Below are 18,426 nucleotides of genomic sequence, written 5' to 3'. Positions count from 1 at the left end.
CATCAGATGGCAGGGAGAGAGGTAAGGGAGGGTAGTCGTGGCATCAGATATTTAATACTTTTGGATGTCTCGTCACAAGCCTTCAAAAGAACCCTACCTCTCAGAGCATTGTTTGACCTCCTACATGTGTTCTTTACTTAATATTTATTAAATGCTTAATAATTACAAACTCCTATTTGGTGCAAAGGTGCTTTCTTGGCCAGCCTCCTGAATATGCCCATCCCATATGGACACTGGTCGGCATTCACGGGCCACTATTTACTGATTCAAACGCCAGACCTCTACACAGAGCAAATGTTCAAGGCAGTCCGAACGAACCAATTCGTTGCATTCCTGTCTTAGGCTACCTACGATTTTACCAGCACAGACTCCTCTAGCCTGAGCTAGAGAAAGCAATCCCCTTTTAAGAGAACACCCACCTGGTTGTTTACAGCGGGCTCCATCAGAAATATTCTAGAATGTCTTTTCCTAAGAAATAAGTGATTATTACATAGACCTAGAAGGGAAAATGAATTTGATTTGCAAACAGCCTTAGAGGATAGAGTCCTCTCCCCATCTTCCCTTTCTCTCTGTAAGCACCGGGAGGCATTTCCTATTAAAAATTTCAGCTCTGCTTCTTATCACCTTTGCCCTCTTCCCCGCTCTGACTTTAAATTCAGGAGATGGTTTCCCTGGGGAATATAGATCCTGGTGCCATGTGATCTGGCCTAAAGGGTAGTATGACAGAGCAAGACAAAGGGGCACGCTAACCTTGCCTTCTCCCAGCCGGGTCCACGCCTCCCACTGGATGCCGAGGCCCTGCAGTGCGTGGGCTCAGCAGTCTCTGTAGCACCCGTTAGTTTGTGTGATTCAGTCTTTGGCAAGGCCGGTTCCAAGTTGGAAAGGGGACATGGAATTAGCAAATTTCTGGTGTTTAGAAGGGACTGGTGAAAAATGTATTTTTTTATGGCTTTTATTGCTTTAATATTTTTTTTTACTGTAGAATTCATACTTGCTCATTATGGAAAAAATTTTTTAAAAATACAGAAAATTGAAAAGAGAGAAAAGCCATGTTTTAATCTAGCCATGCAGATGCTGCTATTAACATGCTGGTTTGAAACCTCTCTCTATGTGAGTGTGTGAGTGCGTGCGTGTGTGTGAATTCATGTGTATTCAAGTATATTTATATATAATTGTGTATACTTAATAGTATCATCATAACCTTATATTAATTATCTTAAGAAATCAGAATTTCCATTCTGAAGGCAACCGTATAAGGAAAAACAATAAATATAATACAGTTAGGAAAATATCTTGATGTATTGCTCAAAGTTGGGCAGTATGACTTGAAAGTCATGATTGACAAGAGACTAGTAGCCCAAAGAGGTGGCTGAACCACAGGTACTTAGAGATCAGAGATGGAGTTGTAAAAATGGCAGAAGGACATTCTGAGACATTTTAGGAAAATCTAGCGTTGATTTGGATTTTTCTTTTGTGTGGCAGTGAAATGTAGTCCTTCTCACTAGTTCCCCAAAACTCCAGTGCCTTCTGTGATGCTTTCGGGAAGACATCAAGGAAAGATGCTCTGTCCCACTTCTGGGGTGATATGCTGGGATGCCACCCCTGGATAGCACAGGGAAGGACAAGATTACTCACTGACCTACTTCAGCGCCAGCAGGGGTTCAGAGCCAGAAGGAATGAGGACCAAAGTAAGCTTCCGCCCCCTCCATGAACACCTGGACCTCAGGAAGAGCCTCTAGAGAGAATAGGAGAAGAGGAGAAAATGCGGAATGGGGTTGGGGTGAACTTAATGTGAATTCCAAAGGGTCAGGTGCTTTGGCCTTCATCTAGATTATATGCATTTAGTTTTAAAAGGTGGCATCATGCTATTTCTGTTATTTCACACAGCAGATTCTCACATAACAAATATTTCAAAACCATCCATGAAAATATACCCCATAAACATCATCACGTTAGTGTGGCAGTGACAGAGATCAGCTAGCTAGTTATGATCGATGTTACATTCTTCAGTACTGGTTCTGTCTCCTTCTAAATATCAAAATATGAAGATCCCACTTCTCACCCCCTTGCCGTTGGGCATGGCCGTGTGAATAATTGTGAGCAGAAGCGACAAGGGCTGCTTCTTGGTTGAAGGAGTGAAAGACAGCAACCGAATCCCCAGTCTCCCTCTTCCCTGTCTTAGCAATCAAGGAGGAGGCCTCGTCTTGAGATGATGGTGCCAAGGGTTGACAGTGGTCTGATTTGCTGAGTCATCACATGGAGGACCGCTGCTTGTAACGCTGTCCACACTGTGTGTGGGCAAGAAATACACTTGTGTTGGTTGAGTCACTGAGATGTGTGGAGTTGTTACTGCAGCATTAGTAAGCTTACCTCGACTAATATGTTAGTCACCAAATCCGTTTCCTCCTTTTCCTGGGTCCCCAGCCAGACCGTCTTTCCCAGACTTCCTTGACTTTGTGGCTGAGTTTTAGCCAATGAATGGTGAGCAGAAGTTACGCACGGTACCCTTGGCTTCAGATTGGTGAAATGTGGGACTACCTTCTCTCCTCTTTTTCCGTTTCTGCTGATGACCATGACGCCTAGGAAATGAAGAAGCCCCATGTTTAAAATGATTATGGATCCTTGAAATACTGCTTGGAGGACAGCTGCCCACCATTTGGAAACGCTTGTGTCAGACTCTGAGTGAGAATAAATTTGTATCATGTTTGAACCATTCCACATTTTTGGTGCTGTTTATAACAGCAGCTAGCATTACCTTAACTTTTAAAGAAATTGATGAATGTGTTTCCATAACCAAAACCTAAAATAGATGTCATCTGGCTTAGGGTAAAATGGCGAATGGCAAGGAAACTAGCAGTCTAGGGGGCTGAGTACTCCATCACGCATTGGCAAAACACTTGGTAAAAGTGTTGTCTGCAATAACTTGGAAGGCTGACCAGCTCCATACCGAGACTGTTAACTCACGGAAACTGTTGGGAAGTGTCCGTTTGAGTGTGTGATGGCCACTATTATCTGATCCTAACAAGGTCTTATGAGAAAAAGATGTGCTGATGCAAGAGCTGGCTAGTTTTCCAGCAGAGATGAAAGGGAAAGGAGAGAGTTCACGTTGGACTGAATGTGAGGGAGAATGAAACTTCTATCATGTGGGTATTTTTGGTTTTGTCTTTTACAACAGTTGTCATTACTGTAACTAATATGGCTGCATACTATTTTATTGTAAGAATATATCACAATTTTTTAAACAAACCCCTATCGATGAACAGTTGGGATGTTTCCAGTTGTTTGGCCGTTGTAAAAGAGCTCTACTTTGAACATCCTGGTACTATATACTTTATTTATTTTTGATTATTTTCTTAAAATTTATTCTTGTATTTGGAAGTACAGGGTTAAGGATAAGAATATTTTATATTTTGCCCAAGTTCCCATAACTAAAATTTACATCATTTTGAAATCCTACCAGGATAGCCTCATCAGAAACATTATCAATATTTTTATTTTAAAAGAAATAAGCAAAAAAATATAAAGTCCCATTCTTGTTTTTTTTTTCTTTTGTTATTAGTGAGGTCTAACATAATTTCATATGTTTACTGCCACTTGCGGTCATTTATGTGCACTTCTCTCTTGAGACGCCTGTCTTATAAGAACCCAGTTTAGTTTGTCTGTGAATGTTCTACTCTCTGCCTACTTTTCTGGCATAAGTATAAATAGCACCCTCTTTCACTCCCAAAGTGCCTTGGTTTGGACAATAGATTATAAGATACAAGCCCTGAGTGTGGCAATATGTTGCTCTTTCCCCCCAGATTGTCATTTGTCTTTTAAGTTTGTTTAAATTTTGACGTTGTAAATTTGGCCCTTTTTTTCTTAATGATTTCCAGCTTCCTTCTCATGTTTTGAACATTTTTCCTCATTCTAAGGTTGAGGAAACAGCTACCTAGTCTATTTGTTTTATGACTTTATTATTTACATGACAGTACAACATCCCTCTCATCGTCTTCAGATCTTTACTCAAATGTCACCTTTTCCATTTGGATTGAATCCTACGCCTGCCTGTTGGGGAAATGCTAACTGTATTTGTTGCTTTATTTGCCTTGTCACCATGTAACCTACTACATATTTCACTTCTTTAATTGTCTTATTGTCTCTCCACCATTAAAATGTAAACTCCCCGAGGGTGGGAATTTTTGTCTTTTTTGTTAACTTTATCTCTAGGAGCTGGTCTTGGCATACCAGTGTTCAACAAAGACTTGTTGAATGAATGAAATTAAGTCTTCAATCCATCTGAAAAAAATTTTCGTAAGATACAAAGTACACACTCAATTTATTTCAACTTGTTTCCCTTCTTGAATTAAAATTCCCTTTAGCATATATTGGCTCTATATTTTGGTACTACTTGGAATTCTGTTCTGTTCATTGGTTTCTCTATTCCTTCATCAGCATCACATTTTTAAAGAATGTATATAGCATTGATCTATTTCACAATGTCTTGTAGGAAAAATTCTTCAATAACCTCCTTTATTCTTTAGGTTTTCTTATCCTTGTTCTCAAATATTTACTTTTATAGATAAAACATAGATCCAGTTGTCATGTTCCCATACATGCCCTATTGGGGACTGTGATTAGGATAGTCTTCCAATTATAGACTGATGTAAGGAAATTTCACATCTCTATAGCGTTGACATCTCTTGCCTAAGATAAAGTGTGAATCTCCATTTTTCTTTGTATTAGTTATGGTAGCACTAGCTGCTGAGAGAGATGACTTCTAAATGCAGTGGCTTAACACAAAAAGTCCAGTCAGGGGCTCATGTGGTGGCATTCTATAATATTTAGTAACTCAGGGATGAAAGCTTCTTCCATGTTTTTACCCTGCCTTTCCCCTCCCATGCCAGAATCCTTTGCCAGCAGATGGGGAAAAACAGTAGAGAGGGTATACCTGTTTCTTAACTACCTTGGCCAAAAATAACATATTTTTTCCAACATCAGTCCTTACCAATGTTCTAAAGAACTTAAAGGGAAAAGAAATCAGAGTAAGAACTGGAAAGGTAAAGACAAAACAGATATTATTTGTAAATAATAGGATCTATATAGAAAAAAAAAGAATCCATAGATGATACTAGTGTAACATCTGTGTACAGTTTGCCTGATCTGAGTTCAATTTATAAGAATCAGTAGCATTTATTTCTACACCAGTCATAACCAGGTAGAAAATATAACAAAAAATTATGTTTCATAATAGTAAAAACAAAACGAAATAAAAACAAAAACCCACAGAACTACAATGAATGTAAGAATAGCAGCAAATACATAAGACCTCTATGGAGAAAAGTTCAAAACTCACGAAAGAACAAAATTAAAAAGATCTGAATAAAAGAAAGTCTTTCCATGTGCTTTGATGGAAGATTTAATATTACAAAGAGGTCAATTCTGTCCCAACTTATTATATAATATCACCATTCTGTTAAAAATATTTTCTAAATTCCCTTGTAATTTCTTATTTGATTATGAATTATTCAGAAATGTGTTATTTAATTTCCAAATATTTGGGAAATTTCTAGATTTTTTTTCTAATTTACTTCTCGTCAGAGAACATACTCTCTATGATTTCAATTCTTCTCATATTTATTAAAAACTTGTTAACTTCTCGTAATACGATCTTCCTTAGTGAAATGTTCCATGTCCGTTTGGAAGGAATATGTATTCTACTGTTATTGGGTGTAGTGTTCTATAAATGTTAATTAGGTCAGTTTGGTTGACAACATTTTCAGATCTTTTTAATCCTTAGTGATTTTCTATTTCTTCTATTAATAACTGAGAGAAAGTATTGAAATCTCCAAATATAACTGTAAATTTGTTTATTTCACCTTTCATTTCTATCAGTTTTTACTTTATGTATTTTGAGTCTTGGCTATTTGATGCATACACATTTAAGATTGTTATGTCTTCTGGTTGAATTGACATTTTTAATCATTCTGAAATCTCTCTCTTTATTTCTGATAACAGTCCATGTTACTTTGTCTGATATTAACATAGCCACTCCAGCTTTCTCCTGATCAGTGGTTCATTGTCATTTTTCATCCCTTTACTTTTGTTATTCATGGTTTCATATTTAAGGTTTATTTCTTAGACAACATATAGTTTGGACTTTCCTTTTTATTTAAATGACAGTTACTGCCTTTTAACTGGAGTGTTTATCTCAGTTACACTTAACGAAATCATCAGTATGCTGTTTGTCTTCTATTTGGCCAATCTGTTCATTGTTCTTTTCCTTTCCTACTTTTTTGGATTAATTGATTATTTTTAGGATTCATTTTATCTCCACCATTGACTTGCTAGCTACATATCTTTGTTTTATTTTTTTAGTGTTTGGTCTAGGCTTTACAATATGCATCTTTAACTTATCATATCTACCTTTAAATGTAATAATATTATGCTTCAGGTATACTCTTACTTCCCACTCTTTGTGCTATTGTCATTATACAATTTAATTCTCCATACTTTATAAACTCTACAGATCATTGGTACTATTTTTTCATCTGAAAAGCCAATTATCTTTTGAAGAAAGTAAAGAAAAACAAGAAAAAAGTATTTTATATTTCCCATTTACATACTATGTCTCTTCAGTTCTTTATATTCCTTATGTTCTCTCTGATGTCTTTTATTTCAGCATAAAGAACTTCACTGTGGTGGGGGTAGAGTTTATGGTGAGATCGTTGTGTCCCAGCCTCTGCTACCTACTTTGATGGGGTCTTCTCCTTTGCCTGACATACAGTCATCCTCAATCAGCCCTTAGGTTGTGTTTCTTGTTTGTTTGTTTGTTTTAAAGTGACAGTTGTTCCATAAGTAGCCCTTTGTATCTGTGGGAGGAGGTTGAGTTCAGGAGTGTCCTATGTCACCATCTTGAAAAGAACCCTCAACTTTTAACATTTCTTGTAGTGCACACTTCCTATTAATAATGCTCTCAGCTGTGTTTATCTGAAAATGCCTTTGTTTCACCTTCATTTTCAAAGAATAGTTTTGCTGGGTAAAGAATTCTAGGTTGATGAATTTTTTTCTTTAGCCTTTAAATATATCATTTCACTGTTTTCTATTTGCACTGTTTTTAACCAGAAGTTTGTTATTTCTTATGTGTGCCCCTATCTATGTGTTTTTTTCTGAATATTTTGGAACTTTTCTTTTTATTATTGGTTTTCAGAAATTTATTTATAATGTGTTTATATGGATTTTTTTTCCTTAATACTTATCCTGCCTAAGGTTCTTTGAGTTTCTTGGTTTTTGAATGTATAGTTTTTACTAAATGAAAATACTTTTTCAGCCATTATTTCTTCAAATATATTTTCTGATCTTTTCTCACTCTTCTTCTGGGACACCAATTACTTGTTCATTATGCCACATGATACTGTTCCACAAGTTGCTGAGGCTTTATTCAATTTTCTCAGTCTTTTTTTCCTAAATTTCATTTTGCAGTTTCTATTGCTATGTTTTCAAGTTCACTGATCTGTTATTATGTAGTGTCTATAAATTCTATCTAGTGAAATTTTCCTTTCATGTGTTACAGTTTTTAATCTCTAGAATTTTTTTTTGGTCTTTTTCCCAATATGTTCCATTTCTTTATTCTTTATGTAATGCTTTCTTTTAAGTCCTCAAACATATTTTAAAAGGTTTTAAATTCCTTTCCTGATAATTCTATCAACTCTGTCATTTCTAGACTTGTTCCCATGATTGATTTTTTTCTCCTCATTATGGGTCACAATTTCCTGCGTCATCTCATATCTTATAATTTTTTATTGGATGCCACATTTTAAATATTATTGCGGTTCAGTATTTGAATTTTTAAATTTTATTTTAAAGAGGATTTAAATTTTGTAGGAGAGACAGTTAAATTACTTGGATTAATCCTTTTGAGATTTGTTTTTAAGTTTTATGAGAGCAAGTCTAGAGTAGCTTTTATGATTTGTTTTATGTTCTTTTTCTTCTTTAGCTTTTCCTGAACATTTTGTTTATTTTTCTCTTCATAGTTTTACTGTGAAAAAGTTTAAATGTATAGAAATGTTAAGAGAACAGTACCGGGAACAGCCACATACTCACTGCCTAGATATGCCTGTTACTAAAATTTTGCCATGTTTAATTAGTCTATAATATCTGTATTTATTTAATTTGTTCTTACTATTTAGAATGTGTAGATTTTGTCTTCAGTTTTCTAAGTGTTACTTTTATGTCTTCATATACCTACTCAAATCTATCAAAAGATGCTGCATCTTTTCATCTATTTCCTAAAAAAAATGAGAAATGCATGTATTCCATCCTGAATTTAACATTTAATTTTTGTTTCTAATCACAGTGATCACATTACTGAAACTTAGATTGTTGTTTAAAACATCAATCATCAATAAATAAATAAATCATCAATCACCTAGGGATTCCAAAGGAGGGCGTGGATTAATTCCCATAGATTCTTCAATAACCTAAAATATGATGAACATTTCTATGTATAGGTAGTATGTACCTTTTATTCTGAGAAGGTCCATGCCTTCCTCAGAACCTCCTAGGGATTCATTGTTGATTCATATTCACTAACAGTCCTTTAATACTATAATTTCCCCATTCTTTTTGGTTCACCTTTTCTAATGCTGGAATACATCTGCAAATGACCTTTATCATGAATTGTTCATTAGTGATATACTTCCCAAATTCTTGCTCTTTTGAGTATGCTTTTCTTTTGTCTTTACAAGAATAACAACCCAACTGCTTATGAAATTCTTGGCCACAAGCTTTCAGCTTTAAAATTCTCTAATACTGCTAATGCAAATTCTGGACTAACTTGATGATTTCTATTGTTGGTTATATTTATTTCCTCTGGCTGAATGTTTGTAATAATAGATGGCATTTACCAAGTACTTACTCTATGCCAGGCAACAGGCTAAGTACCTTTGCAAAGGTTTTCATGTTTCATCTTATGATAATCTTCTAAGTTATGTACTACCCATCTAACATCAGAGCAATGCAATTTGTACCCATGTAGTGTGACTGCAGTCTTAAGCAATGCTAAGGTGTTTTTGTTTTTTTTTGTCCTTAAAGTTCTGTACCTTTGCTCGGAGAGACTTTGGGCTTTGACAAATTTTTGTTCATTTTTCCTGTTATTGTGAGCCTTGCAAACTGCCTGTTCTCCCTTTTGTGTTTTTGTTTATCATTTCTGACTTCTTCAGGCATACAAACTACATGCTGAATCTTCCTTGTTTGATTTCCACAGCTTCATCTTTGCTCTGATCAGTTTCTTTTCTTTGTCCTTCTCTCTTCCTTTGGAGTGATTTTCTCAAGACAGTTCTCTACTGATCCAATTTCTTTAGCATGAGTTCTGTGTTTTGGTTCTTCTACTGTAGTTTCAGTTCTATAATAACATTATTCTCCCCTTTGTTTTTTACTTACCTGTGGCAGTTCCCTTTTCATTTTGCGATCTTCTCCCATCTCTTGTTTAATAGGTTTATTTATCCTTTCCTTTTCTTAGGATGTGATAGAGTTGTATATTTTTCATTATACCTTCTGATGTAAAATTTACTTCAAATTTTGCTTTTTATCTCTCTTTTCTCTCTTTTTTTTTTTTGCATGTTAGGCTCATTTTCTCCTTTTGCATTGTATGATTTTTCTAGGTCTTAAGCTTCTGCTTTTTGCTTCAATCTCACCTTGGAGGTAGGACCTTGTAACACTGAATTTACCATCAATATAGAGAAAGTCAAATCTCCGAAACTCTCATTTGCTAGGATTTAACATAGGGGTGGGGGCTGGAGGTTGTAGAGTCAAGTATCATTTTATTCACTCATTTTCCCAAGGAAGTTAGAGAAGGAACTAAGATCATGGACAACTCTGTCCATTGAATTTTGATAGATATAAATAGAAACTCCTTCACTGGGGCCAGCACTTGGAGGGAGAAGGAAGGAAGTGGGGGTCCTCAGGTTGCTGTTTGCTCACCTACTACAGTGTGAGTGGAAACTTCAGCTATTCTGTTACTTAGCACCCAGGCATGTCACTTGGTTGGTCAGATACTTTCTTTACTCAATGACTCTCGCTTGTTGCAGCGGATCTAAGGTTGTAACGTTGTTTCCTCGGAGATTGTCTCAAATTTGTCATCTGTTTTATTAATGTGCTTCCAAATCACCTCTCAATCTTGAGAAAACACTGTGGGAGCTGTGAACACTGAGAATTCTGCTGGCTTGGTGCCCACTGCAGATCCACAGGGAGTGAATAGACTCCTGGCGGTACGGTCCCATCTTTTCTGTGGTCCGCTCATGTCTCTGTTCCCATCTCTCCAAGCTGGGAAGCATTATCAGGGACTGACAGAATTGTCTCTACCCACTTGCCTTAATATTCTGACACTCTCACAAGTATAGGAATTATATATTGGTTCTTAGAATCCTCTTTTCATTTGGTATGGAATATTATTTTAAATTGTAGTATATCTGGCAGGTATCTCTCAAGTCTTAGCAAATCCTTACCTTTTAGAGGCAAATGGATGTGACTAAGAGGGATTAATTAGAAAGATTGGAGAGTGAGATCAGAAGAGACAAGCAAGGCAACTGTTTTTAAGAAGGATAGTGTGGTTATTAATTTTAAGCGCTGCAGAGATAGCATATAGAATGAGAATGGAGCATAAGTAGGATTTAGGCAGCAGGGAGGCCACTGAGGTAGGAGAAATAGAGGAGGAAGTTCCAGTGCAATGCCCAGGGTAGGGGAGAGATTGCAAGAAGGTATTAAATACATGACGAATGTGAAATAAATGTGAGAAGAGTTTGTGGCAGAGAGATGGTCAGTGATCCCTCTGGTCATCAATTCCCCTTCCCATAAAATAAGTGCTAGACTAGGAATCTCTAAGGTACCTTGTGCTGTAAGGGGCCACCAAGGTGAAGTAAGGGCTCATGCTCCTTGATGCAAACTACCCAGGAACTTCCCCACCAAATGTGTAGAAAGAGCACCGACTATAAGTTCTCTTGCTGAAACATTGAAATGGACCCTAATCAAGCCTTTAGATCTAACTTCCAGTGCACAGGAAACGTGGGGGGAGAGAGGACTGAGACTAAGATACCAACAAGGAAACAGTAGGTCATGTCCAGAATGTGGAACATTTTACAGAATAACAAGTCAATGGCACCAAAAAAAGAGAGGAAAGGGGAGGTGTGGCTGACTCTTACCCCACCCCAGCTGACTCCTCTGCGGCCACGGTGGACTGTTCCTGTCCATGTTGGCAGGGTCCTCCAGGGTCACCTGGTGCTCTCTGCTTCTCTGTCTCAGGCCTTCTTCTGGTATCACAGGAGCTCACTCAGCCACTGAGCAGGGCAACCCAGGAGTAACAAATGAGGGGTGAGAGTCAGGGGATAAAGACCCCACTTTCCTCAGTTTTTGGTGGAATAACTCTGAGATGCACGCTACACACTTCCTCAGAGTATCCCCTGCAGAATTTAAACCTAGTTACCCACAGTCATAACCTGCTCATCAGTGCATCTTTTCTTGACCTTTTCTGTCTCACTTTTCTTGTTCTATCATTTTTGCTTCCTAGCACTACCTCCCAAATAAAATACCTGCACCCTGGTCCTTATCCTAAGGTCTACTTTTGGGGAAACCTAAACAAAGACAAGGGGACTATTCAAAACTAAAAGAGACTTAGGAGGCAAAAACGCACAAATACATCAGGTGGACGTCAGTTAGACTGGGCTTGAACAAACCAACTATAAAATGATATATTTATGGTAATCCAGGAATTTTGAATACAGACTTGGCATTTGATGATGTTAAGGATTTTTCTGTTAGTTTTGTTGGTTATAAGAATACTATCATGTTTGTAAGAAAACGTCTTTATTTGGAGATGCCTAAGGGTGAAACCCCTTATACATAGGACTCAGAAATCACCTGATATGATGTCAGAATTTATTTTTAAAAAGTACTTAAAAGAAACAAAAAAAAAAAAAAAGAAAGAAAAGAAAAAGAACGAATGAAAGAAAGAAGCAAGATAAATGGAATAAATAAAACAAGTGTGACAAAACGTTAACTATCAACTCTGGATGATAAGTATATGAACTATATTATATTCCTTATTTTGTGCATTTTCAAAATCTTTCACAATAAAAATTTTAATCCTTCTTTTAGAAGAGAAACATTTTAATTCCCAGAAAATACTAAGTTTGATAGGAGGCAAAATTCCTCCAGGACGGCTGACTTTCAGACAACTCTTTCATACAAGACAAGAAACAAACAAAAGACCCTCCTACTCCCTCTGCAAAATAACATCCACTAAGTACTCAACTCCTGTATTCCCTGCCTGCAGCCCTGCCAAGCGCCACGTGTCTCTCTCTGAAGTATCAGAGACCAAACAGACTCTCCTGCAATCAGCATATTCCACTGCAAGAGGCCAGCCACTGAGGAATCACATGAACAGCCCTCTGTGCACCAGACCGGGTTTTCAAATATTCTGGCCAAGAATAGTTCCAAGGGCAGAGCTCAGGCACGCCATGCAGCCCACGTAAAGAAAATTCCATACGTTTTCCACGGGCTGATTCAAGATACCCACAGAAACAGACCAAGGCGTTGCCCAAGCATCAGTTCTCGAGACAGGAAGGAACCCCTGAAAAAGAAAGCGCTCTTGGTCTCCTGCAAGGTAAAATGTGTGCCTCAGATCTGCCAGTGAAAGAGGATCACAAACATATGGTTAATGACTCATCCCAAATGGAAAAACAGAGTTTGTTATATTTTATGGTGATTTTACATGTCGAAGGTACATCTGTTGCTATTTATGCTGACATGTATGTAGAGATTGGCAGACTCAGTTCTCTGTAGGGATGAGCGAAATCCAAACCAAACCACAGAACTTTCTAACTTGGAGGCTGGCTCCTGGGATGGAAAACGGTTTCCTGATCCCTTGAAACACTGCCCGGTGGAGCAGGGTGACTGGGAGAGGCCACATCACAGGACTGCACAGTTGGATGAAGCAACAAAAAGTCCCGCTTTGCACAGGGCCTCCAGAGGGACCAGAGCAAACACAGGAAACACACGAGAGGCATCGCAGAACTCAGGGAAAGTCTAATGGGCTTCTTGTTAGCGAACGCCTTCTCTGGGTGACAGTTTCAGGCCAAATAGACCACGTCTCTTCTCACACAAACACGCCACTCGCCACCCAGGATCACGCAAAAGCCTACTCCCTTCAGTTTTGGTAGTAACATTCTCCAGCAGGGCGGCCAGGTGCTCTGGCAGACATTCTTTTCCAGTTGGGTAATTGATAAGTTTGAAGACTTTTCCTCAGCTACGTACACTTGCACAGTCTGCTATTTTATAGACCGTTGGTCTTTATTTCTGTTCTGTTGCATGGTTGTTTACCGTCTGAAGAGTGTGGGTCACGCCTGTTTAACCTAACCTCTGTCTTGCTCCCCCTTCCCCCCTCCCTCTCCCCTTCTTTGCGGGCGTCTAACGGAGGAGACACAGAAGTGAATAAGCAGCTGTATATACGCCACAGCTGAAAGAGAGAAGGGCTGGGAGAGTGTTATTGGCTGAATTGTGTCCCCGCCCCTACCAGGTTCATATGTCGAAGTCCTAACCTCTGGTCCCTCACAATGTGACTGTATTTGGAGATAGGTTTTTTTTTTTTCTTTTTCCTTTTCAGATTCTTTTCCGTCAGAGTTTATTACAAGATACTGAATATAGTTCCCTGTGCTCTGCAGTAGGTCCTTGTTGTTTATCTATTTTATACATAGTAGTGTGCATCTACTAATCCCAAGCTCCTTATTTATCCTCTCCCCGCTTCCACTTGAGTAACCATAAATTTGTTTTCTATGTCTGTGATTCTGTTTCTGTTTTGTCAATAAGTTCATTTGAATCATTTTTTAGATGCCATGTGTAAGTGATATCCTATGGTATTTGTCTTTCTCTGTCTCACTTCTCTCAGTATGATAATCTCTAGGTCCATCCATGTTGCTGCAAATGACATTATTTCATTCTTTTTTATGGCTGAGTAATATTCCATTGCATATATACACACCACATCTTCTTTATCCATTCATCTGTGGATGGACATTTAGGTTGCTTCCATGTCTTGTCTACTGTAAATAGTGCTAATATAAACACTGGGGTGCATGTATCTTTTCAAATTAGAGTTTTCTCTGGATATATGCCCAGGAGTGGGATTGCTGGATCATATGGTAGCTCTATTTTTAATTTTTTTAAGGAACCTCCATCCTGTTTTCCATAATGGCTGCACCAATTTACATTTCCACCAACAGTGTAGGAGGGTTTCCTTTTCTCCACATCCTTGGATATATGGTTTTAAAGAAGTGGTTAACTTAAAATGAGGTCACATGGGTGGGCCCTAATCCAATATGATTGGTGTCCTATTAAGAAGAGGAAATTTGGACAAACAGATACAGAGAAAGGGAAGGCCATGTGAGGACACAGGGAGAAGACGGTCATCTACAAGTCAAGCAGAGAGACCTCAGAAGAAAGCAATCCTGCTGACCCTTTCACCTCAGATTTCTAACCTCCAGAACTGTGAGAAAGTAGATTTCTGTTGTGTCAGCCCTCCAGACTGTGGTACTTTGTTTTGGCAGCCCGAGCAAGTGAATACAGAGAGTCAGTCAGATAAAGTGCCATGAGAATCCAGCAGTGGACGAGAAGGCTGTAGTTTAGTGGGATCACTAAACACCATCTGGAAGAGGGAGAATATTAACTATATCTGAGAAATGGGTAGAACCTACTCCTGCTCTAGGGGCAAGGCTGAAAAAACAGAATCAGGAGCTCAACTTGCTTACACAGACCTGCCCAAGGCCTCAAACCCGGTCCCCAGCAAGTCCCCCGGCATCATCCATGGAGATGTGTGCTCCACTCTTGCGGCTACGGCGCCTTCACAGCAGTACACACAGTGCTTGCTGTCTGATCCTTTCCAACAGTCAACTTTACTTTCGAGTCAGTAAACGCACGTGAGAATTAACGTGCTTGTTAATCCCTTGCTCGTCTGTGGGTTATTACCACTTAACATTGGCTGAGAGCCAGTGGGGAGGTGGCAATCACAAAAACTCATCTACCCCACGATAGGGGTCTCCAAAGACGCAAACTCAGTATGAAAAATGGAAACTTAATAGACTACAGTAGAGTATTAGTGAGACCTGTTCAGGTAACTCACTCACTACTTGTTTCTGATCGCCCGTTGTGCAATGACTGCTGTTGAGTGTTGTGTCGCCCACATACTGAATTAACCTCCGGTGCCTCTGACTACTGTCGGAAGTATTATCAACAAAATCCACTCCTTCAGAATCTGCATTAGGAAAGCCCAAGAACGTTTTACTGACAGTCATGGAAAATGTATTTAACATTCTTATAAATATTATAACTCCCTTTCTGGCAGTGGGCAAAGTTGCTCCTTCTGCACTGATTTAAGCGAGGTCTGGCTTCGTCTCAGAGAAGCTCAGGGTGTTGGGCTGAGAAGGTTCAACAGTGTCAGAAGGCAGGTTTAGTCTCTGGCCTCTCCTCTTGATTTAAACCTTCAACTTCAGAAAGACGATTGCAAGTGTCGTTCAGCCACAGTCGTCAAAAAACACCCCAGGTGTGGCAGGCTTGTTTCTGAATGTTAGGGAGATGTGACAAGAAGAGACATTTTGGGTCATCAATGAAAAACTTTGAGTCCCAGCAGCACTAGATAGATATTGGTTGGAATGTACGTGTATTTGCTATAATGAAGGGCAAGGACCAAGCCATCTCCTTTTAAAGACCCCAAAATTTAAAAAATCTTAGCTGCAAAACTTCCTGTGTTAGATCCAGCTTCCTCCCATTATAATAGCTATGCACCCACATTCTTGATGAAAAGGGACACTGGGACAATTATCCCAATGACTCAGGCCATGAATTTTCTGTCTGAAAGTATCAAACAGTATGAGAAAGGGGAAAGATTCCACTTTGGGGAAGTCAAGAAATTTCATTTCTAGACCTGTGAGTGTGTGTGTTTGTGTGTGTGTGTGTGTGTGTGTGTGTGTGTGTGTGTGTGTGTGTGTGTTGGAAAAGGGGGCAAGGAGTATTATCCAGGGATTAAGGGCTTTGGGATCACACACCTGGGTTTGGGTTTGTCGCTGTGTGGTAGGGAGAATAATGTCCCCCCCACACACACCCACACAAAGACAAACACATCCTAATCTCTAGAACCTGTGAATATATTATTACCTTACAGAGCAAAAGGAACTTTGCAGATGTGATTAAATTAAAAATCTGGAGATGGAGAAATTATCTTGGATTATCCTGGTGGGTCCTATCTAATCATAAGGGCCCTCATAAGGGCAAGAGAGGGCAGGAACGTCAGAGTCAGACATGCGATGATGGAAGCAGAGGTCAGAGAGAGATGAGAGTTGTGAAGAGGTTGTGCTGCTGGCTTTGAAGATGCAGGAAGGTGCCAGGAACGAAGGAAGGTAGGCAGCCTCTAGAAGCTGGAAAAGTCAAGGAAATAAATTCTCCCCTAGAGTCTCCAGGAGGATCCAGCCCTGCCAACCCACTGTAGACTTCTGACCTTCCTGGACTGTAAGGCAACGTCCTTGTGTTGTTTTAAGCCATGAGGTTTGTGGTCATCTGTTACAGCAGCAATGGGGAACGAGTGCACCTGCTTCAGCACTTAATAGGAGTAACGTACTCTTGGGCGTGTTCCTTCATGAGATGGAGCCTCAGTTTGTGCATCTATAAAAGGTAGTGATAAGGGCTTCCCTGGTGGCGGGGTGGTTGAGAGTCTGCCTGCCAATGCAGGGTACATGGGTTCATGCCCCGGTCCGGGAAGATCCCACATGCCGCGGAGCGGCTGGGCCCGTGTGCCATGGCCACTGAGCCTGCGCGTCCGGAGCCTGTGCTCCGCAAGGGGAGAGGCCACAACAGTGAGAGGTCCGTGTACCGGTAGTGATAATAATACACATTTTACAGGGTTGTACAGTGAGGACTGCACGAGGCCATGCAATGTGAAATACCCAGTCAGGGTCTGTGGAATTTTTACCGTCTCTACCTCAGATGTTGTATTGTCGACCACGTCCTCAACAACTGTATTTCCGTATCTTCACTTGTCCAGTATGACTCTAGGCCTCTCTTAGCCAGCTCGGGCTGCTATAACAAAATACTGTAGACTGGGTGGCTTAAACAACAGGAATGAATTTCTCATGGTTCTGGAGGCTGGCAGTCCTAGATCAGGGTTCCAGATGATGGGCTTCCAGCCAGGGCCCTGTTCCTGGATGGCTGTGTCCTCACATGGGAGAGAGAATAAACTCTAAGGCCCTACCTCCCAATACCATCCCACGGGGGGCTTAGGGTTTCAACATATGAATTTTGGGGAGGACACAAACATGCAGTCCACAGCAAGGTTATAACTACTTCTCAGGGTGGTTGTGAAGATCAGATGAATGAATAATGTAAACCAGAGTGTTTAAGGGAAGATTCAGTTAAGTAAGAGTGGTTTCTTTGGCTTTTGCTTGGATAATACCCAGGAATGCTTCACTTCCCTGTCACTTATGGACAAAGCCTGGTGTCCCTTCCCACCCCTGCCCGGATGGCATGTAACACCCTCTACTATAATCATGAGCTTATGAGTCTCCCTCCCTCACGATCCATGAGATGAGCCGCTGGGGGCAGAGCCCTGCCTAATTCATGTTCGTACCTCCAGAACCTCACTGTAGATGTTTGCTGGAGTTATAGAAGCCCTGTGAACCTTCCCGTACCCTGTCACACTCAGTCCCAGGCCCCCTTTTTGCTACTGCTGTATGGCTGAGACTATTTTGCTGTAAACCAGTAGCTTTCAACCCTGGTACACATTAAGGTGTTTCAGCCCAGCAGGGTTAGTTCTTCCTTACCAGTCCCAGGCTGGGCTGAAACAAATCAAACCACACCCTTCTTTTCTTTTAAGATGCAATTTGATTTAAAAGCACCTTTTGGTAGTTCTGTTTTGGCGTGACATATTGACACAACTATCAAAATGACAGTTTCTGACTTTCATTAATATCAGAACTGAGACACTTCTGTGAATTTCAAGAAACGTGTGCACAAGTATTGGAGAAAAAAGTTGTGATATGGAAGCTGAAAGGGTTCATGACAATTTCCATTTTTATTTCCTAGTCTACTGAAATTTGACCAGTGTTCTAGAACAAAGTATAGTATTAAAAGCTCAAAAGCTAACTACAGTATTTGGAATAAACTTCACCGTAGTTAGACATTCATTCACTATACTTGGAGTGAGTTTTTGTAGGGGGCTTTAAAAATCCATTAAAACTGCGTTTAAGTGCTACTGTATGTAACTGTAAAAGAAGTTTAAAGTAAAACTCTAATAACCTCAAGAAAATGCTCAGCCTTTAATACCAAGTCATTGAGTAATAGCCCCAAGGTTGTCATCTCTCCTGATATATGGCTCTTTTCTGGCTGTTAGAGGGATATTTATGATCCCCA

Source organism: Pseudorca crassidens, chromosome 12 (assembly GCF_039906515.1).
Source record: "Pseudorca crassidens isolate mPseCra1 chromosome 12, mPseCra1.hap1, whole genome shotgun sequence".
In the NCBI taxonomy this organism is placed as follows: Eukaryota; Metazoa; Chordata; class Mammalia; order Artiodactyla; family Delphinidae; genus Pseudorca; species Pseudorca crassidens.
The sequence above is the reverse complement of the archived record's forward strand: the minus strand, read 5'-3'. Positions refer to the sequence as shown.